The 23,627-nt window shown below is 45.2% G+C and overlaps 1 long non-coding RNA gene across 1 annotated transcript; it reads right to left on the bottom strand.

The window, feature by feature from the left end:
- Window positions 1-8,007: 8,007 nt before the first annotated feature.
- LOC136336548 (uncharacterized) lies at window positions 8,008-9,302 on the bottom strand. Its single transcript, XR_010731474.1, has 3 exons — window positions 9,178-9,302; window positions 8,761-9,075; window positions 8,008-8,720 (listed from the first exon to the last, which is right to left on the bottom strand). It is a non-coding gene; the product is annotated as an uncharacterized lncRNA (long non-coding RNA).
- Window positions 9,303-23,627: the final 14,325 nt, after the last annotated feature.

The following is a 23,627-nucleotide window of genomic DNA, read 5'->3' on the forward strand; positions in this document are numbered from 1 at the left end:
ATTTGTCCTTTAAGAATACTATTAAAAATGAATACACATATGTTGTGCCATTTCCACTAAAGGCAACATTTTTTTTTGTATTTTTTTTTTTTTTGTATTTTTCTGAAGCTGGAAACGGGGAGACAGTCAGACAGACTCCCACATGCGCCCGACCAGGATCCACCCAGCACGCCCACCAGGGGGCGACGCTCTGCCCACCAGGGGGTGATGCTCTGCCCCTCCAGGGCGTAGCTCTGCTGTGACCAGAGCCACTCTAGGGCCTGGGGCAGAGACCAAGGAGCCATCCCCAGCTCCGGGGCCATCTTTGCTCCAATGGAGCCTTGGCTGCGGGAGGGGAAGAGAGAGACAGAGAGGAAGGAGCGGGGGAGGGGTGGAGAAGCAGATGGGCGCTTTTCCTGTGTGCCCTGGCCAGGAATCGAACCCGGGACCTCTGCACGCCAGGCCGACGCTCTACCACTGAGCCAACCGGCCAGGGCCGGCAACATTTTATTTTTGAAGAAAGAGAAGTGACCTTAAAGCATCCAGCTAGATGGTCTTACAGGGTTCAGCAGCCAGCACCAGTAAAGATGTCATTTTTTATTCCAATATGACTATAAGCAGCTAACATGAGTAGACAGGAAGGAGTAGCACCTACATCTTTGGCATGTCTATCTTACCTCTTAAGTGAGATGAGATCCAGGGGCCCAAGAAGACCCCACATGCACTAAAAGATCTCCTCTAGTCCTTTAGAATGCCAGTGAAGAGTGAAGTGCCAAAAATGCCTTCCTCAAGGCTTCTCTCTAATATTCTTTCTTAGGGCTTCTTCTCTAAAAGTGAAATCCCTCCCAAAGTTGTGGGAACCCAGTGAAAGTCTGACATCTCCATGTGAATGAACAGAAACCACATGATTGAGAGGAAGTCCATGAATGAGCTCCTCCCCCACCCCACCCCCACTCAGCATGTACTTTTAAGTTCCTTAGGTAAGTGTCTTCCTCTAAATTTTCAATGGGATCTCCTAAATGTAACATAGTTTCACTGCAACATTTGAGAATTGCTGCTAATTGTGAAACAAGGCTGGCCACTTACCCTCCTCTGTGAAGAGTAACTCTTTGACCAATGGTGTGATTGCTAGTAGCTGAGCCTTCTTAACAGAATTTCAAGAAAGAGCACAGTATAATTAAGCAGTAATAATTACAACTGTGACACTTGTACTAGAAAGGACAAAGACAAACAGATATAAAGTCCAGAAACAAATCCAAGTATGAGAATTTAGCATATACTAAATACATGGCATTTCAAACTAGTGAGGGTAGAGGTGATACTGGAATATTAGCTAACCATTTTGGAAAACGTTTCAAAAAAATATTTAAAGGTTTACAAATTAAATTTCAAAAATAAAATCATGTAATTACCAGAAAATAAAGGTGAATGTATACCTATTTATATGTTATACAAATATACATACATAGTGGACTTTTGTAAGTATAACACCAAAAGACAAAAATAATAATAAAAGCAAAGATAGAAAAATGAACATAAAATGACTCTGAATAAAATGAAAGGCAATAAATACAAAGTTAAGAAAAATTACCCAAAACTGAAAGATAAGGCAAAAAAATTACTGGTTATTCCTTCAATAGTATAATAAAACTAGAGAAAATGGCCCAGACTCTGTAAAATTAGATGTTAACTTATAGAAGAATGATAAGTTGAAAATGGTTTTTGTATAGAGGAGATGTAAATGAGTTCTGTCTGGTCAGAGGCGGATTTAACGCAGACACACCGGGCGCATGCCCTGGGCCCCAACTTCTGAAGGGCCCCGCAAAACCCCAACTTTACACTTTTTTCTAATGACAAGGGGCCCAATATTTTCTTCTGCGCCCGGGGCCTCAATTGACCTTAATCTGCCTCTGTGTCTGGTAGAAAAAAATCCCCAAATATGATGTTTTTATTGCCCTGTAGAACAAAAAAAGTTTGTTGTCTAACAATCTAATTTCAGCATTGTTTCTTTCACTTCAGTTTTTTGTGGGGTTTTTTTTTTTTTTTTTGTGGCAGAGACAGAGAGAGTCAGAGAGACAGGAAGGGAGAAAGATAAGAAACATCAATTCGCCTGACCAGGCGGTGGCGCAGTGGATGGAGCGTCAGACTGGGATGCCGAGGACCTAGGTTCGAGACCCCAAAGTTGCCGGCTTGAGCACAGGCTCATCTGGTTTGAGCAAAAGCTCACCAGCTTAGACTCAAGGTCACTGGCTTGAGCAAGGGGCTACTGGGTCTGCTGAAGGCCCGTGGTCAAGGTACATATGAGAAAGCAATCAATGAACAACTAAGGTGTCGCAATGCGCAACGAAAAGCTAATAATTGATGCTTCTCATTTCTCCATTCCTGTCTGTCCCTGTCTATCCCTCTCTCTGACTCTGTCTCTGTAAAAATAAAATAAAATAAATTAAAAAAAAAAAGAAACATCAATTCTTCCTTGTGGTTCCTTAGTTGTTCATTGATTGCTTTCTCATATGTGCCTTGACCAGGGGGCTACAGCAGACCGAGTGACCCCTTGCTCGAGCCAGCGATCTTGGGATCAAGCTCGTGAGTCTTACTCAAAACCGATGAGCCCGTGCTCAAGCTAGCAACCTCGGGGTCTCGAACCTGGGTCCTCCGCATCCCAGTCCGACACTCTATCCACTGAGCCACCACCTGATCAGGCTCACTTCAGTTTCTTGAGTTCATTGAATCAGCTTCACTATCCTGCTGTGCCCCTATTAATGAGTTAAATAAATCACAGACATACCCTCAATTATACATATTTCTATGTTTTTAACATTTTTTGTTTTTTAACTTTTTAAAAATTAAACTTTGTCCTAAAAAGGTTGAACATAGAATTATCATATGACCCATAAAAATCCACTCCTAAGTATAGTATATATACCTAAAGAAATTGAAAGCAAAGACTCCCACAGATATTTGTAAACCAATGTTCATAGTGTTAATCCTAATCCAGAGGGACCGAAACATTGACGACACGAACAAAGTCCGTCGATTATACACTAAAGCTTTATTGTCTAGCTTGGCCAAGCGGCAGCAACTCCGACAGAAATCTGAAGGAGAGCGCGCCGGCCCTTTGTTCTACTTGGTTTTATAGTTTTGTAAGTGGGAAGTACAGAAGCAAAAATTGTAATTAGGAGCCCTTTACCACTATTGGTTATAATCATATGTCCTTTAACATGATAGGACCATGTTCAATTTGTAAGCCATACATCCTTTTGGAGAAAACAAAATTTACAAGTCAACACAATGGCAGAAAGATATCTTTTTACATATTAAAAGGCATTCCCATATTATCTAGTGTTCATCTGCTATCTTTCTGTCCAGAGTCACACGTGTTAACTACACGCATTTATGTAGGAGAGGTAGTTTCCATGGGGACAAATGCCCGCAAATGGCTCATAGTTATAAGAAAAGGTTTATTTTGGCTTTTCTCTTCCTGCACCTGGCTAGCCATTCACCCCTTTCCCCACAGGTGTGGTGGAATGTCTGGGGATCCATGTTTTCCTTCCCTTTGCATTTACAATACAATGCCAAGGACCATCCTGGTTATGCCAATCACACAGTACAGAGACTATTCTCACAATTTCTCTGCGCACCTTAACCCAAATTAATAAAATGTTCTTCAAGCATCTTAAAATATTAATATTAATTCTGCAGCTTTTGCTACTTTACAACACCTGCGGGTGAAGTGGCTCAGTGGCTCCTCAATAGCAGCATTACTCCCAATAGCCAAAATGTGGAAACAAGTCAGTGTCCATCAACAGATGAGTGAATAAGCAAAATGTGGTATATAAATATAATGGAAGGATGAAATTCTGATACGTTTGAAAACTTTATGCTAAGTATAAGTCAGACACAAAAAGACAATTGTATGATTCTATATACAACTGCTCATAAAAATTAGGGAATCAAGGAATGTGCAGATACTCCAGTACTTTTTGTCCGGTAGTTGCCTTGGGGTTGGGTTGTGAAACCCTCCTTTGCCCTGAATTTTCCAGCACGTGCTAATCTCACCGAAACCGCACCCGCCCAAATCCTCGGAATCATCCCTGAGGTTGTCCCGGGAACTGCACGCTTCACCAAACCGCCATCCTGCTGGCCGTTACCAACCCCCTCCTGCAATTATAAAAAACCCAAAAGTCCTAACCCGGGTGCGCCTTCACTGACCTGCGTCCTAGGGTCAGTGAACTCGCCCGGAGCTCCCAATAAAGCCTGATTCTGTTTATTCGGCTGATTGGTCTTTTGCTCATTCACACATTGGCGGCATATAGGGGTCTTCCATCTTTCATTTGGTGCCGAAACCCGGGAGAGGGGTTTTGTGACCCACCTCGGCCTTCTGGCTGAGGGCAGGAGTCCCCCCTCTCCTCCATTTGCCTCGTGCCGCCCGTCATTTCGGACTCTGGGTTCCCTACGACCTTGATCGCCAACTGTGAGTAACCTGGTTTCTCTTTCATTCTCTCTGGTCCTGCGCCTCCACCAGGGTTTCTCGTCCTAGACTCGGCCGAGCGGAGAATCCCTCCGCCGGCTCCTGGAGCCTCTGTAAGGGTTCAGTCAAAAGGGACGCCTTTCGGCTGTTCTACTACCTCCGTCTTGAGACCCCCCATCTGGGTCTCCTGTTAGGAGACCGGTACTCGGAAGGGACGCCTCCCCTGTACTCTTTCTCCTCCGGCGCCTAGGGCCTAGAGACCTGCCAAATCATGGGGAACTCTAAGTCCAAAATGGACCCAAAAGCGCCTTTAGGGTGCCTCCTGCAAAATTTTTCCAAATTAGGGTACACTCAAACCCTCCGTCGGAAGAAACTCATTTTCTTGTCACAGGTCGCATGGCCTTAATACAACCTAGACAATAAATCCCACTGGCCTCCTATGGGCACTTTTGATTTTAACGTCCTTCAAGACCTAGACAATTTCTGCCGACGGACAGGAAAAGATTCTGAGGTCCCTTATGTTCAGGCTTTTGGGGACCTTCGTTCCCGTCCCGACCTTTGCTCCCAGTGTTCTACCCACCAAATCTTCCTAGCCCAGACTTCTCCTCCTCCCAGAACTTCTTCTAAAAATCCTCCTCCTTATTCTCAACCTGATGACCTGCCCGACCACCTGTCCCCCCCTCCAGCTCCTTCTACTCCTCTGATTCCTAATGCTCCGCCTCCTGACGACCCCCTAACTTCTCCCGTCGCAGCCCATACCAGGTCACACGTCCCCGATCATCATCGGCTGTCCTCGCCCCCCTCCGCGAGGTAGCTGGGGCGGAAGGGCTGGTCCGGGTACATGTTCCCTTTTCTCTCCAAGACCTCTCACAAATCGAGAAACGGCTAGGATCTTTCTCGGCCGACCCCTCCACCTACATTAAGGAATTCCGTTACCTGACTCAGACATATGACCTGACCTGGCATGACATTAAGGTCATTTGTACCTCCACCCTCACCCTCGAGGAACACGAACGCATCCTCACTGCCGCTCAGCAGCAGGCAGACAGGGATCACTTAGTAAACAACCAAACTCCTCTCGGCACAGAGGCAGTTCCTGGGGAAGACCCTAACTGGAATTATCAACCTGGCCAAGGGTCTAACATCCCCAGCAGAAACCTTATGCTCCAATATTTAATCAGGGGCATGGATACAGTTTCCAACAAGGTCGTTAACTACGACAAACTAAGGGAAATTACTCAACTCCCTGAAGAAAACCCTGCCCTTTTCCTTAACCGCCTTCAGGAAGCTTTAGTAAGATACACCCGCCTAGACCCGGGGTCACGCAAAGGGGCCACAGTTCTAGCCTCCCACTTCATCTCTCAGTCAGCCCCAGATATTAGGAAGAAACTGAAAAAGGCTGAGGAGGGTCCCGAGACTCCCATCCAAGACCTGGTAAAAATGGCCTTTAAGGTCTTCAATGCCCGGGAGGAAACGGCTGAAGCCGCCCACCTTGAACGGCTGCAACAAAAGGTAAACCTCCAAACCCAAGCCCTGGTAGCGGCCCTTCGGCCGGTAGGGGAACCGGCAAAAAGGCCAGCCTCCCAAGGAGGACAGCGCACACCACCAGGTGCCTGCTTTAAGTGCGGCAAAGAGGGCCACTGGGCCAAGGCCTGCCCGCAACCGAGGCCCCCTACCCAACCTTGCCCACAATGCAAACTCATGGGCCACTGGAAGTCGGACTGCCCTACCCTGGCTCAGCCTACAGCACCTCAATGCCAGGGAGCTGAGAACCAGGCATTTCCGGTCTCAGAACTGCTGGGCTTGATGGACGACTGAGGGGGCCCTGGCTCTTCGACTCCGGTTACCCTCACCAAGCCCAGTGCTACGCTCCAGGTAGCGGGTAAGTCTGTCTCTTTTTTAATAGACACGGGTGCTACCTACTCTGTCCTTCCCTCTCATTCGGGCCTTACAGTTCCTTCCCAGGTCTCGGTCATGGGAATCGACGGATCACCCTCGACTCCACGGCAAACAACCCCCCTTAATTGCCTATTTGAGGGTCACCCATTCTCACACTCCTTCCTAGTTATACCCTCCTGCCCAGTTCCCCTCCTAGGGAGAAACATTTTGTCCAAACTCCGGGCAAGTATTTCTTTTTCCCCCCAAGCAAGTTTTTTACTAGCATTAGTACCAGGTCCCGAACCTAAGCCGGACTCGGACCACAGGGTCCAGGCTTTACCCGGGGTAAACCCTGAAGTCTGGAACACGGACACCCCCACTGTAGCCTCACACCACACTCCTGTGTTAATCAGACTTAAGGACCCATCCTCTTTTCCCAACCGCCCACAGTTTCCCATCTCACACACCCTACCTTTGCTATCTGCTTTCTTTCAAAGACATACAACCCACAATATTCTTCCACAGAACAAGATCTTTTTCAATCTTCCCCTGAGGTCCAAATCAAGGACGGATGGGCTTTCAAAAATGACCTCCTCATCCTCCCACAGTCTCAAAGACACCAAATAATCGCTGACATTCATAAATCCTTACACATTGGACCTAAAGCTCTTTTTCATTTTCTATCTCCTCTATTCCACCACGACCATCTCCGGCAAACTATCCAAGATGTTCATTCCTCTTGCTCCACCTGTTCCAGGACAAACAGTCAAGGGTTGCCTGCCATGTCCGCCGCCCACTTCACCAAATGCGGGGCCACCTGCCTGGGCAGGATTGGCAGGTCGACTTCACCCACATGCCCAGACATAAAAACCGCAAATACCTTCTAACTATGGTGGATACTTTTTCAGGATGGATCGAGGCTTTCCCCACAACCTCTGAAACCGCAGGGACAGTAGCTGACCACCTGATCCAAGACATCATCCCCCGCTGCAGTTTGCCCTCCTCCATCCAGTTGGACAACAGACCTGCCTTCATCTCCAAGGTCACCGACGCTGTCTCCACTTCTCTTGGCATACAGTGGAAGCTCCACACAGCCTACCATCCCCAATCCTCTGGTAAGGTAGAGAGGGCCAATGGGCTCATCAAGGATCATCTGACCAAACTTAGCCTGGAACTCCATCAGTCTTGGCCTACCCTTCTCCCTCTGGCTCTAACCCGTCTAAGAGCTACTCCCAGGGGGCCTTCCCAACTTAGCCCCTTTGAACTCCTCTACGGCGGACCTTTCCTCCTATCAACTCCGTCTTCTCCACACCCACCCCCTCTAGCTTCATACCTGCCCTACCTCTCCCTCCTCCGTTCTCTGCTCAGGGAACACGCCAACTCGGCCCTTCCTGAGCCTAGCCCTGGGGCGGGGCCAACAGAACGGGTCACCTCAGGGGACCAGGTCTTTATAAAAACCCTTTCCCAAAAACCTCTCACCCCCAAGTGGGAAGGACCCTATACGGTAGTCCTGACTACCCCGTCCGCAGTTTAAGTTCTAGGAATCTCCGCGTGGGTCCACTGTTACATCCCAGCGAGAGAGGCCACAGCAGACACAAAGTGAATTTTACAAGTTTTATTGCAGACCTGCACAGGGACTGCAGGCAACCCATGCAAGGGAGCACTGCAGCCCCCCAAACCTGCACAGGGATGCAGGTAACCCACACAGGGGAACACTGCAGCCCCCCAAACCTGCGCAGGGACTGCAGGCAACCCACGCCTCCGAAGAGACTGGAACACTGCAGCCCCCCAAACCTGCGCAGCCAACAAACTGCGCAGGGACTGCAGCCCCCCAAACCTGCACAGGGACTGCAGCTCCGAGCTTCTAAAATGGCTCCTTTTTATAGGGTGGCTGTCTAGGATGAGCAAGCATCATACAGAAGCTGATGTGGCTGTTAGTCATTGGCTAGGGAGGTCGTGCGCAGTTACGGGGGGGGGGGGGTATTACTCAGTGGAGAATTTCAAACATAAACTTCTGATAAGGGTCTCTGACTCAATGCAGGATGTTGCTGAACTCTTTGTTTTCAGCATCACAGGGACCTTGTACACTCTTGGCAGCCCCAGCATGTCAGTACTCCTTGAATCTAACATTCCCCCATCTCTTTTGGGCATAAATCAAATCCTTGATTCTTCATCAGTGGGGAGAATGGTATAAGGCTGGGGCTCATGAGAATTTTCTACTTTAGCTGTAGCTATAAGCTAATTAGGTCAGGGGTCCTCCCTAGTATGTGCTGGCACGCTGATAGTGTACCCTTAGTACTACAAGCTTTACGGACTAATTTCTTTCTGCCTTGTATTTTTCTTCTCTGTACTAACTTCTTACAACTTGCACAAACCTTCTGCAACTTACACAAACCTTCTGCAACTTACACAAACCTTCTGCAACTTACATAAACCTTCAACTTTTATGCACTTTCTTATCCAGAAATAACTGGCCTTCATAACAACTTGCTTTTCCTTTTCTTTTCAAAAGTACCTCTACACCTTATACCTTCTATTATCAAAACCATACAATTCCTTTCTAATTTATTAGAATTCTTATATCCTAAAAACCTTAACCTTCAGCAAAGACTAAGTTAGTACTAAGTAATCCTCTTTTAAAGATTGCTTTTGGAGGTGTCCTTTTCATAAGCAGCCTATTGGACTCATGACCAATATTCACAGATTATTCTATAGTGGTAGCTATGAGCACATACATAACTTTCATTTACCTTGTAGCTTCTCTCTCAGCCAAGGGACTTACACCCCTTTCTGTATGACTCATAGCAGTACATGCATCAAACCTTAAGATGACTTATTTGGCTTTCCTTTACCTTAGTTTCCCTCCCTCCCCAAAGTCTCCATGCGTGGACCAGTTAACTTCTGGTTTGTGGCTGAAGCAGGGCATGCTGTCCTTCTCAGGGTCAGCTTACAAGGGTTGGCAGGCAGGGTCAGTCTTTGCTGTCCACAAAGGTGTCTCTGCTGAGACTGCAAGCTTCAGCCGGCTGCGGTGGACCCAGGCGGGTATGCCTTCTACCTTGGCAGTAGTGGGAGTGGTCAGGTTCATGGTGTCTGGACCCGTCTACGTGGGAGTCAGTCCTTGGGTGGTGCACTGCTAGAAGTGCCTCTTGGACAGTCTTTGAACAGTTTGCTGAGTAACCTATAAAACCTGTAAGTACTTAGGGAAAGGGTGTTACATTTCTACACTTTGCAGTTAGAGTTTAAGTCCTAGTGACCACTGCTTCTAGCTGGAATTAGCAGCAGGTCCCAGCCTATAATAGGCATGGGGCATTGAGATAAGAGAAATAAAGGAGACACTAAACATAAAGCAATAAAACCAGACTGTCAATACCCACAGTAGAGATCTTTGAGGGATAAATAAAACTTAAATATTCAAGCAAGGCATAGTAGATGGCCCTTGTGTTTATTAGCTTATCTGCTACTTGGAAGAAATACCTTAGGCTCGTGAACGATGTCCTTGGGCCTTCAGTGGCAATTCCCAGCACGCTGGGCAAGGTCAGGTCACAGGTAGCTGGAGCAGGGCTAGAAGAGACTGAACCCTCCCTCCATGGAGCAAGGGGGCAGCTTACCTTCTCATGTCCCTCTTTCCACAGCACAGATGTGTCCCTTGATGGGGCCAGGAAGCCTGGCAGGCTTCAGTTCAATGACCTTTCTTTCCACTCTGGAGCAGGGCCTTGATGACATGCTATGAAGCACCTTAGGGTGCTGGAGCCAAAAGTTGGTATTTCCTGACTTCTTTTGGGCCTTATTTGCCTTTTCTGTTACTTCCTTGGTCATTATAGACCTTAAAAGCCATGCTCAGAAGATCTCACTGAGGGGCTTGACTAAGAGAGCAAAATTGGGAATACAACAACAGATCCTTGGTACAAAAAGGAAGTCTTTGTACTTGACAGACTATACAATTCTATTATGGCTAAAGCAGTGGGTTTAGAAGGGTCCGTAATTCCCTAAATCTTCTCCTCGGATCTGGCTCCAGATAGGAGGCGGGGATTCCCCGGAGCCAAAGCAGAGGAGGACAGAGGGCTGTAGCAAGGTGATGATAACCTCTAGCTTACTGCACTGTTATCTTTTGCCTGACTAAGCAGTGGCGCAGCCCTTGAGCCGGTGCCCAAGGGGGAGGGGCAAGTGCCTGAAACTGTGAGGGGAGCCTGCTGCTTCTCCTGCAGCCAGCTGCAGCCTGGCTGCCTTCTCTTTCTCTACCTCTGCTGCTATACTAGGCTGCACACTGACCATGCCACCTGCCTGCAGGTGGGTGCTGGTGATAGTACGCTAGACTCTCTATGTTTTCTATGGGTCTAGCAATCCTTGGTTTGGCCAGTCCGCTCTTAACTTGGCCATTCTAGTAGCAGACAAACAAACCAAATATGCACACAAAACAAAACAAAACTTCTAAACCAAAACCAAAGGGAGAAGGCAGCGTCCTGCGTTCCCCGACTGACCAGGTGGGGAGAAATCAGGTGGCGTCCTGCCTGCTCCACTACACCCTTTTCTAACCAGAGCTCTGTTTCCAAATATTCAAAGAGGAAGCTTCTTTACCAAACAGTCTCAAGACTCCAAATGTTTCGAACCAGCCAAATTCAGTTTCCAAACGGCAACTGCTGGAGGCTGGCCAGCTACCAACGTCTGCTGCAGCCCACTCCATGAGGAGGGGTCTTACACGGTCTATCTCGCTGGGGCCTCCATCTGTTACATCCCAGCGAGATAGGCCACAGCAGACACAAAGTGAATTTTACAAGTTTTATTGCAGACCTGCACAGGGACTGCAGGCAACCCATGCAAGGGAGCACTGCAGCCCCCCAAACCTGCACAGGGATGCAGGTAACCCACACAGGGGAACACTGCAGCCCCCCAAACCTGCGCAGGGACTGCAGGCAACCCACGCCTCCGAAGAGACTGGAACACTGCAGCCAACCAAACCTGCACAGCTAACAAACTGCGCAGGGACTGCAGCCCCCCAAACCTGCACAGGGACTGTAGCTCCGAGCTTCTAAAATGGCTCCTTTTTATAGGGTGGCTGTCTAGGATGAGTAAGCATCATACAGAAGCTGATGTGGCTGTTAGTCATTGGCTAGGGAGGTCGTGCGCAGTTACGGGGGGGTATTACTCAGTGGAGAATTTCAAACATAAACTTCTGATAAGGGTCTCTGACTCAATGCAGGATGTTGCTGAACTCTTTGTTCTCAGCATCACAGGGACCTTGTACACTCTTGGCAGCCCCAGCATGTCAGTACTCCTTGAATCTAACATCCACCTCTCCAGAATAAAAAGGACTCCAACACAAACGTATTCTTGCACACCTTTAGACCCCACTAAACTCAGAATCCATAAATACTGACTCCATACTCAGCAATATGGTCCTCTGTCTCCTTTTTCTCATCCTACAGGCTTCCTTCTCTCCAGTCTTGGCCACTTTCACACCCTCACTATTAGAATCCTCATACCTGGCCCGCACCCTGAACTTAACTCAAAGATGCACTGGGTCCTCCCGTTTCTAGGTCCCCTAATTGTCATTTTTCTAGTCCTAGCTTTTGGACCTTACCTGCTCCCATTGCTGTCCACCCTATTGCAGAACCGGTTAAGGACCCTCACGAGCCAGACAGTACATGAAATACTACTGCTCTGCCAATACCAACCCCTTGGAACCCGAGACCCTGACTACAATAACACAATCCCCTACCCCTAACGACGTCCCCATACAGCAGGAAGCAGCCAGAAGGATGACGTCGCCCCTTGCCCTCTATTACAAAGAGTCGGGAATGTCCGGTAGTTGCCTTGGGGTTGGGTTGTGAAACCCTCCTTTGCCCTGAATTTTCCAAAACCGCACCCGCCCAAGTCCTCGGAATCATCCCTGAGGTTGTTCCGGGAACTGCACGCTTCACCAAACCCCCATCCTGCTGGCCGTTACCAACCCCCTCCTGCAAATATAAAAAACCCAAAAGTCCTAACCCGGGCACGCCTTCACTGACCTGCGTCCTAGGGTCAGTGAACTCGCCCGGAGCTCCCAATAAAGCCTGATTCTGTTTATTCGGCTGATTGGTCTTTTGCTCATTTGCACATTGGTGGCATATAGGGGTCTTCCATCTTTCACTTTTAGCCTTTTTTTTTTTTTTATTGTGGCAGAGACAGAGAGTCAGAGAGAGGGACAGACAGACAGGAAGAGAGAGAGATAAGAAACATCAATTCTTCATTGCAACTCCTTAGTTGTTCATTGATTGCTTTCTCATATGTGCCTTGACCGGGGTGCTACAGCAAACCGAGTGACCCCTTGCTCAAGCCAGCGAGCCTTACTCAAACCAGATGAGTGCGTGCTCAAACTGGCAACCTCAGGGTCTCAAACCTGGGTCCTCCACATCCCAGTCTGACGCTCTATCCACTGCGCCACCACCTGATCAGGCTCTTTCAGCCTTTTGTATAGTGCATTTTCACCAAAGAAATAAATGTTGGTTTTGCATCTCATTTGCATAATTGACCACTTTCTTTGACTTGTTTGCTTTTCTGATGTTCTTGTTTGATTAAAAAAAAAAAAATCAGGCCCTGGCCGGTTGGCTCAGTGGTAGAGCGTCGGCCTGGCGTGCGGGGGGACCCGGGTTTGATTCCCAGCCAGGGCACATAGGAGAAGCGCCCATTTGCTTCTCCACCCCCCTCTCCTCCCTCTCTGTCTCTCTCTTCCCTTCCCGCAGCCAAGGCTCCATTGGAGCAGAGATGGCCCGGGCACTGGGGATGGCTCCTTGGCCTCTGCCCCAGGCGCTAGAGTGGCGTCAGAACGACGCCTCGGAGGGGCAGAGCATCGCCCCCTAGTGGGCAGAGCATTGCCCCTGGTGGGCATGCCGGGTGGATCCCGGTCGGGCGCATGTGGGAGTCTGTCTGACTGTCTCTCCCCGTTTCCAGCTTCAGTTATAAAAAACAAAACAAAAAACAAAAAAAAATCAAATGCTTTTTTTATCACTTCATATTCATTTTGAAATATCCCCTAATTTTTGTGAGCAGTATATATAAGATATATAGAATAATGTGACCAACTTTTTTATAATGAAAAGGACAAAAATAAATTGAAGAAAACAATATTGTAAATTGTTGTGGACCGTAAATGGCAAAAAGCCATTTTAGATTCGAGGCTTAGCAAAAAGCTAAGTTCTCCCCCCTCCATCTCCATATTTGGCTATGATGCTGAGTATTTGCACCCACTCTACTTGCTTCTTTGGGTTGCTGGAAGCAATATACATGCCCTTCCTCTGACTCTTTGTTTGTTTCAGATGTTGGTAGATTTCACTAATGTATCCTATTTTTGCCTTGGGAGAGTTCCTGTCTTAGCCTTGGATGTGCAACTTTGTATAAGGGTCCTTGATTTGCATATGGCTAATAAAGCAAACTGGGGCTATGGGGCACTCGGATACTGCCAGGCATTTTGAAGAGTCCTCCTGGTCCCATTGTTTTTGTTTTGATAAGTGTGTTTCCTTAATTCCACACCATTATTTGGAGCCACGCTGGTCCGCAGCAAGTGGCTGGCGCCTGAACAGAAGACTTGAGTATGAGTATGAGGAAACTAAAACTGAAGGAAGGTGACGGAACTCCCCAAAGTGAAGTGCGCACAGTGAGTAAAGAAAGTTTTTGGGGAAAGTGTAGTTGGGAGTAAAAGATTATGGGACAGATAGGGTAAAAAAAATAAGGGACCTTGGCCCTGGCTGGTTGGCTCAGCGGTAGAGTGTCAGCCTGGCGTGTGGGGGACCTGGGTTCGATTCCCGGCCAGGGCATATAGGAGAGGCGCCCATTTGCTTCTCCACCCCCCCCTCCTTCCTCTCTGTCTCTCTCTTCCCCTCCCGCGGCCGGGGCTCCATTGGAGCAGGGATGGCCCGGGCGCTGGGGATGGCTCCTTGGCCTCTGCCCCAGGCGCTAGAGTGGCTCTGGTCGCGGCAGAGCGGTGCCCCCTGGTGGGCAGAGCATCGCCCCCGGTGGGCGTGCCTGGTGAATCCCAGTCGGGTGCATGCGGGAGTCTGTCTGACTGTCTCGCCCTTTTTCCAGCTTCAGAAAAATACAAAAAAAAAAAAAAAGAAAGAAAGAAAGAAAAAGTAGATTTCCACTTTAAAACTCAAATTTCAGTAAAATACTTGTAAATAAAATATGTATTTGGAAATTATTGAATAGATAATGAATTAATAAGACATGAATTGGGCCCTGGCCGGTTGACTCAGTGGTAGAGTGTCAGCCTGGCGTGCAGGAGTCCCAAGTTTGATTCCCGGCCAGGGCACACAGGAGAAGCGCCCATCTGCTTCTCCACCCCTCCCCCTCTCCTTCCTCTCTGTCTCTCTCTTCCCCTCCTGCAGCCAAGGCTCCATTGGAGCAAAGTTGGCCGGCCCAGGCGCTGCCTCAGGTGCTAGAATGGCTCTGGATGCAACAGAGCAGTGCCCTAGATGGGCAGAACATCGCCCCCCGGTGGGCATGCAGGGTGGATCCTGGTCGGGCGCATGCGGGAGTCTGACTTACTGCCTCCCCATTTCCACCTTCAGAAAAATACAAAAAAAAACAAAACCCAAACAAACAAAAAATCATGAATTGTGCTTACCTGTCTATGACTGAATATTCATTGAGAAAGAAATAATCATGAGTCTACAATGTGTTATGTGCTGCATCGTGTTTCAGTAAGAAGTACACAAAGCCATTTGCAGGCTCGGTGTATCGCGCGCTCTCTCAAGATTTCCCTTGCGGAGCACGTGCGTCTCATAATCACCTCTAGCCTCACTGTACTGATCCTTGACAAGTGGTCATGTCAAATACAAATATGTCACATCACATGCAATGGATCGACTCTGCATCGATCGAATATGGACATTTACAGATTAGTCTTCAATATCAAAAAGGAGGACATGTCGGAGGACAGTTTTCGAGGGAGGATGGAACTTAAAAAGAAGGACTGTCCTCCCTAACAGGACAGTCACCTTAAGAATAAGCAGATTCATAGAACAGAATATAGGTTATCCTGCCCTGTGGGCAGAGATTAATCCAGAGTCATTTTTTAATGGTTTCAAAGTATCTGTTTGGGATGATGAAAAAAATCTGGAAATGGATAATGGTGAAGGTTATACAAGATTGTAAATATCCTTACTGTAACTCAAACATACACTTAAAATGGTTAAAATGATAAGTTCATGTTATGTATATTATATACCGCAATAAAACAAAATATTTATTCTTTGACAACTTAGGAAGAAATTTTCTTTTTTCTTCCTTTTGGTTTTTTTGTTTTTTTTTTGAGGAAGGAAGAGAGAGGGTGAGAAGCATCAGCTCATAGTTGCTTTCACTTTTAGCTGTACATTGAGCGTCTCATATGTGCCCTGACAAGAGCCGTGTCAGTGTCCCCTGGCTCACGCCAACAACTTTGGGCTTTTCCTGCCAGTGACTTCTGGGCTCAAGCTGGTAGCTTTGGGATCACGTGGGTGATTCCCCTGTTCAAGCCAGCCACGCCAAGCTGACGAGCCCACACTCAGAGCCAGCGACCTCAGGGTTTCAAACCAGCAACCTCAGCATTCTGGGTCAACACTTTATCCACTGTACCGCCACAGATCAAGCTACAATTTGGGAAGAATTATTCTTAATATATATGACATCAAAGAGGTAGTAAATTGGGTGATGAGTATACAACATAATCAACAGTTCAAATGCTATAAAAATGTTTACTTGAAACAAATGTACTTTTATTGATCAATGTCACCCCATTAAATTTAATTTCTAAATAAATATTTTAAAAATAATATAAAAGGGGTAATAATATTGAAATATATGTAGTTATGTCAATCAGAAAGAAGTACCAAAGATTGAAAGACAAAGTTTACTAAAGAATAGCCTGACCAGTGGTGGCGTAGCAGATAGAGTGTTGACCTAAGACACTGAGAGCCCCAGATCAAAACCCCAAGGACGCTGGCTATAGTGTAGGCTTGCTGGCTTGAGCATGGGCTTGCCAGCTTGAATGTAGGGTTGCTGACTTGAGCGCAGGATCACCAACATAATCCCAAGGTCACTGGCTTGAACCCAAAGGTCCCTGGATTAAAGCACAAGTTCGTTGGCTTGAGCCCACAGTCACTAGCTTGTGTAGGGGGTCACTGGCTTGGCTTGAGCACCCCCAGTCAAGCCACAATAAGAAGCAATCACTAAACAATTAAACTGAAGCAACTACAAGTTGATGCTTCTCACCTCTTTCCTCTCCCACCTTTCTCTCTTTCTCTCTCTCAAATAAATAAATAAATAAATACAGCCCTGGGTAAGTGGCTCAGTGGATAAAGCATCATCTTGGCACTCCAAGGTCATTGGTTCAATCCCTGGTCAGGGCATGTACGAAAAGCAATTGATGAGCACACAACTGACTGGAATAATGAGTTGATGCTTTTCTCTCTCAAATCAATGGAATTATTTTTTATTTTATTTATTTTTAATTTTTAAAAATTTATTCATTTTAGAGAGGAGAGAGAGAGAGAGAGAGAGAGAGAGAGAGAGAAAGGGGGGGAGGAGCAGGAAGCATCCATTTCCATATGTGCCTTGACCAGACAGGTGCAAGATTTCGAACCAGCCACTTCAGCATTCCAGGTCAACGCTTTATCCACTGTGCCACCACAGGTCAGGCCTGGAATTTTTTTAAAAAGAATAAATACAAATGACAAAACATGTAATATTCAATTTCAGTTGGAACTTTAAAAATGCTATTCAGACCTGGCCAGTTGGCTCAGTGGTAGAGTGTTGGCCCAGTGTATGGAAGTCCCAGGTTCGATTCCTGTCCTGGGCACACAGGAGAAGTGCTCATCTGCTTCTCCACCCTTCCCCCTCTCCTTCCTCTTTATCTTTCTCTCTTCCTCTCCCGCAGCCAAGGCTCCATTGGAGCAAAGTTAGCCCAGGTGCTGAGGACAGCTCCATGGCCTCCGCCTCAAGCACTAGAATGGCTCTGGCCCCAATGAAGCAATGCTCCAGATGGGCAGAGCATAACCCCCTGGTGGACATGCCGGATGATCCCAGTCGGGTGCATGCGGGATCTGTCTTTCTGCCTCCCTGCTTCTAACTTCAGAAAAATACAAAAAAAAAAAAAAAAAGAAATCCCCCCAAAAAACATAAAACAATTCCATTTTTCCATACATATTGGAAAAAATAGAACTGCAATACCCGGTATTGGCTAAGGAGTAAGGGGCATTGTGATTTGGTGTAGTCTTTCTAGAAGGCATTCTGAGCAAAGTGTACATACATACTCTGTGACAGAAATTCTACCTCAAGAAATATATCCTTAAAAAAACAATGGGCAAGCATGCTTCCCCTGTGTATACAGGTGAAAGAGTATAGTAGACAGCTTAGAGTTCTGCAGCACTAGAGCCTGGCCTTGAATATCAGTTCCACCATGCATCACTTGAGTAACTAGGCAAGTGGTTTAATAATCCATATGCCTCAATTTTCTCATCTGAAAACGGGAGACATTTAGAACCTACCTCATAGGATCGATATGACAATTAAATAAGATAGTATAGCCTGTCCTGTGGCAGCTTAGTGGATAAACAGTAGACCCCTGCAATGCTGAGGTTGCTGGTTCAAAATTCCAGGCTTACCTGGTCAAGGCGCATACAAGAAGCAACTACTATAAGTTGATGCTTCCTGCTCCTCCACCCCCCCTTTCTCTGTCTCCTTTCTTTAACATTCAATAAATAATTTTTTTTTAAATAAGACAGTATAAGACAGGGGTCTCAAACTCAACTCAGCATGTGGGCCGCAGAGCAAGATCACAGCCGTTTGGCGGGCCGCACTAAGTCTACAAAAGGCAACTGTTACGCAACACTTTTCTCACTGCAGTTGAAAACAAACAAAAAAATCAGTACAACAAGCACAATCGTACATGCAGTTTATTCAGTGTCACAAAACGACCAGAAACTGTAGTTCGCATCACAACTGCTGTTAACTAAGCTAGTATCTAGCTAGGATGCTAGAGAAATGAAAAATACAAGTAGGCCCCTAGGCTTACTTAATTTTATCCAAAATATTTTGAACTTCGTGGATTAGTCTGCGGGCCGCACAAAATTGTTCGGCGGGCCACGAGTTTGAGACCCCTGGTATAAAATGTGCATTGCCTGATAAACAATTGCTCAAGAAATATGAGAGATGGTTGTTATTGTTGCTCTAACAGGATATTGCATGTGATTTTCCTTAGAATTAGTGATTAGAAGCCACGGGATGAGAACAGAAAAGTGCTAAGTAACCCACACCCTTAAGAAAATTGGCAATAATTGGAGCCAGCCAATTCCTCCAAAACAGTAGTCAGAAATAGTCTGGGGTTTCCAGCCTCCTCCCTACTTCAGCCACTGCCTAGTCTCTGTAGAAGTGAAGAGGAGTGAAAGGGAGCCAATGGTTTGCTTTGTGGGGAGTGTAGAATTACTTCATGGTATAAAGAGACTGACTCCTCCCAGCAGGAGAGGGTGGAAGCTGCTGTCCTCCCAGGGAAAATAGGTGAGAGGGGAGGCTAACAAAGACTGGAGAGATGCATGACCAGTGGTGGCACAGTGGATAGAGCATCAACCTAGAACGCTGAGGTCCCAGTTTCAAAACCCCAACATGGCTCCCATGGTCGCTGGCTTGAGCAAGGGGTCACTGGCTTGGCTGGAGCCCCCCAGTCAAAGCACATATGAAAAAGCAATCAATGAACAACTAAAGTGATGCAACTAGGAGTTGATGCTTCTCATCTCTCTCCCTTCCTATCTCTGTCTCTCAGCTTCTGTATGACTCTGTTTTTCTCTCTCTCTCGTGTGTGCTAGAAAAAACAAACCCAAAACTGGAGACAAATACAATGCAAGAAGGGGGAACCCACATTCTGATTTTAGTTGGCCATCTGCTAAAGCCATGTGCCCAGCAAGTTTCCCCTTTGACAAAGGAGGGACAAATATGAACAAAGGAGAGGAGCACTAGAGTGAGATGGCTCTAAGAATAGATCAACGGAGACAAGTAGTTTGGTGTAACAGGGAATATCAGGGAACATGTGTTTCCCCCAGATCCACTACACATTGGAATAGGTGGCTGAATTTAGACTGTCTCACTAATCTCTGCCCAAGAAGGCAGTTGAGAAGAAATAGTCAAACTGGAGATGGCATCTTCTTTATTAGGGAACTGTGGAGTGGGAGGCCTAGACAGCCCCTCTGAGGACACCTATACTGGACAACTGTCACACAGTGGGCATTAGCACAGAGGCCCATCAGCACAGACTAGAGAAGTAAGGATAATCAACAAAGAGAGCACACACTCAGGCAAGGATGAAGCCTCTTAAATCGACGGTTCTATTGCTTCTAGCTAGAAGTTTAATATACTGTACTTCTTTCTCTGTAGAACAGATTTCTTTCTCCGTGGACTGGCTTCCCCTCAGCTCAAAATGAACATACTTCAAGCCCAGCCCTACACAGGAATAAAAACTGTATTTAGTTCTAGTATAAAATTCTCAGGTAAGAGACCCTGATTGGTCCAGCATAGCTTGGAATACAGGGTCACTAACATGCAATCTTGGGGGACTGTCATCATGAGCTGGAAACACCCCAAAAGTTGTCTCACAGTGTTGATGTAATGACAGAAAATGTTATGCCCCAGAATACTAAGAAAGCTGAGGAATCCAGATAGGTTTGGGTGGGCTTTGAAATAAACATTATATATGGGGATACGGGGAAGTGAGTATTACTGTACCTCACTTTCCAGAGTTTCACAAAGTGATGTATAGAGACTGTGGGGTTTTAGAAGGGGCAGAGGAGTCTTGATCTGAAAGAAAGTAAGGGAGAACGACAATTACCAAAGATAAAGAGACAGGTCATGTCATTTACAATGTGGCCACCTTCACTGCCCCCATAAATCTTTAATAAAATCATGAGATGCTTGTGTGATGGGATTTCTGGTGGGCACCTGCAAGGGGATGCAGCTTCATATCCAGGCAGGATCTGGGTCAGGAACAGAGGCAGAGAAGCCTAGGTGTATTTCAACCACTGAAGTGTAGAATGGTCTTTGAATGACACCAGACTCTGGGTGTTGGAGCCAAGTTTACCCCATTCTCCAAGTGCACTGAAGCGCCCTAGTTGGTATCTGGGTTACAATCTTTTTTATTTCTTTTTTTTTTATATAATAAATTTTTATTAATGGTAATGGGATGACATTAATAAATCAGGGTACATATATTCAAAGAAAACATGTCTAGGTTATTTTGTCATTAAATTATGTTGCAAACCCCTCGCCCAAAGTCAGATTGTCCTCCGCCACCCTCTATCTAGTTCTCTGTGCCCCTCCCACTCCCCCTAACTCTCTCCCTCCTTCCCTCCCATGTCCTCCCTCCCCCCACCCTTGGTAACCACCACACTCTTGTCCATGTCTCTTAGTCTCATTTTTATGTTCCACCAATGTATGGAATCATGTAGTTCTTGTTTTTTTCTGATTTACTTATTTCACTCCTTATAATGTTATCAAGATCCCACCATTTTGCTGTAAATGATCTGATGTCATCATTTCTTATGGCTGAGTAGTATTCCATAGTGTATATGTGCCACATCTTCTTTATCCAGTCTTCTATTGAAGGGCTTTTTGGTTGTTTCCATGTCTTGGCCACTGTGAACAGTGCTGCAATGAACATGGGGCTACATGTGTCTTCACGTATCAATGTTTCTGAGGTTTTGGGGTATATACCCAGTAGAGGGATTGCTGGGTCATAAGGTAGTTCTATTTGCAGTTTTTTGAGGAACCACCATACTTTCCTCCATAATGGTTGTACTACTTTACAGTCCCACCAACAGTGAATGAGGGTTCCTTTTTCTCCACAGCCTCTCCAACATTTGCTATTACCCGTCTTGTTGATAATAGCTAATCTAACAGGAGTGAGGTGGTATCTCATTGTAGTTTTGATTTGCATTTCTCTAATAACTAATGAAGCTGAGCATCTTTTCATATATCTGTTGGCCATTTGTATCTCTTCCTGGGAGAAGTGTCTGTTCATGTCCTCTTCCCATTTTTTAATTGGATTGTTTGTTTGTTTGTTGTTGAGTTTTATGAGTTCTTTGTAAATTTTGGATATTAGGCCCTTATCAGAGCTGTTGTTTGAAAATATCATTTCCCATTTAGTTGGCTGTCTGTTTATTTTTATATCAGTTTCTCTTGCTGAGCAAAAACTTTTTATTCTGATGTAGTCCCATTCATTTATCTTTGCCTTCACTTCTCTTGCCTTTGGAGTCAAGTTCATAAAATGTTCTTTAAAACCCAGGTCCATGATGTTAGTACCTATGTCTTCTTCTATGTACTTTATTGTTTCAGGTCTTATATTTAGATCTTTGATCCATTTTGAATTAATTTTAGTACATGGGGACAGGCTGTAGTCGAGTTTCATTCTTTTGCATGTGGCTTTCCAGTTTTCCCAACACCATTTGTTGAAGAGGCTTTCTTTTCTCCATTGTGTGTTGTTGGCCCCTTTATCAAAGATTATTTGACCATATATATGTGGTTTTATTTCTGGGCTTTCTATTCTGTTCCATTGGTCTGAGTGTCTATTTTTCTGCCAATACCATACTGTTTTGATTATCGTGGCCCTATAATATAGTTTAAAGTCAGGTATTGTAATGCCCCCAGCTTCATTATTTTTCCTTAGGATTGTTTTGGCTATTCGGGGTTTTGTATAGTTCCATATAAATCTGATGATTTTTTGTTCCATTTCTTTAAAAAATCTCATAGGGATTTTGATGGGAATTGCATTAAATTTGTATATTGCTTTGGGTAATATGGCCATTTTGATTATATTTATTCTTCCTATCCAAGAACAAGGAATATTTTTCCATCTCATTATATCTTTTTCGATTTCCCTTAACAATGCTTTGTAATTTTCATTATATAGGTCCTTTACGTTCTTTGTTATGTTTATTCCTAGGTATTTTATTTTTTTTGTTGCAATCGTGAAGGGGATTATTTTTTTGAGTTCGTTTTCTAATATTTCATTGTTGGCATATAGAAAGGCTATGGACTTTTGTATGTTAATTTTGTATCCTGCAACCTTACTGTATTGGTTTATTGTTTCTAATAATCTTTTTGTGGAGTCCTTCGGGTTTTCGATGTATAGGATCATATCATCAGCAAAAAGTGATACCTTTACTTCTTCTTTTCTGATATGGATGCCTTTTATTTCTTTGTCTTGTCTGATTGCTCTGGCCAGAACTTCTAGCACCACGTTAAATAAGAGTGGAGAGAGTGGACAACCCTGTCTTTTTCCTGATTTAAGGTAGAAAGTCCTCAGTTTTATGCCGTTTAATAGGATGTTGGCTGATGGTTTATCATATATGGCCTTTATCATGTTGAGATATTTTCCTTCTATACCCATTTTGTTGAGAGTCTTAAACATAAAATTGTGTTGTATTTTATCAAAAGCCTTTTCTGCATCTATTGATAAGATCATGTGGTTTTTGTTCTTTGTTTTGTTGATATGGCGTATTACGTCAACTGTTTTGCGTATGTTGAACCATCCTTGAGATTCTGGGATGAATCCCACTTGATCATGATGTATTATTTTTTTAATATGTTGTTGTATTCGGTTTGCCAGTATTTTGTTTAGTATTTTAGCATCTGTATTCATTAGAGATATTGGTCTGTAGTTTTCTTTCTTTGTGCCATCCTTGCCAGGTTTTGATATGAGGGTTATGTTGGCCTCATAGAATGTGTTTGGAAGTATTGCTTCTTCTTCAATTTTTTGGAAGACTTTGAGTAGAATAGGAACCAAGTCTTCTTTGAATGTTTGATAGAATTCATTAGTATAACCGTAAGGGCCTGGACTTTTATTTTTGGGGAGGTTTTTAATAGTTTTTTCTATTTCCTCCCTGCTGATTGGTCTGTTTAGGCTTTCTGCCTCTTCATGACTCAGTCTAGGAAGGTTGTATTGTTCTAGGAATTTATCCATTTCTTCTAGATTATTGTATTTGGTGGCATATAATTTTTCATAGTATTCTACAATAATTCTTTGTATATCTATGATGTCTGTGGTGATCTCTCCTCTTTCATTTTGGATTTTATTTATTTGAGTCCTGTGCCTTTTTTCCTTGGTGAGTCTTGCCAAGGGTTTGTCAATTTTGTTGATCTTTTCAAAGAACCAGCTCCTTGTTTTATTGATTTTTTCTATAGTTTTTCTGTTCTCTATTTCATTTATTTCTGCTCTGATTTTTATTATCTCCTTTCTTCGGCTGGTTTTGGGTTGTCTTTGTTCTTCTTTTTCTAGTTCCTTAAGGTGTGAAGTTAAGTGGTTTAC

Source organism: Saccopteryx bilineata, chromosome 4 (genome assembly GCF_036850765.1).
Source record: "Saccopteryx bilineata isolate mSacBil1 chromosome 4, mSacBil1_pri_phased_curated, whole genome shotgun sequence".
Classification (NCBI taxonomy): Eukaryota; Metazoa; Chordata; class Mammalia; order Chiroptera; family Emballonuridae; genus Saccopteryx; species Saccopteryx bilineata.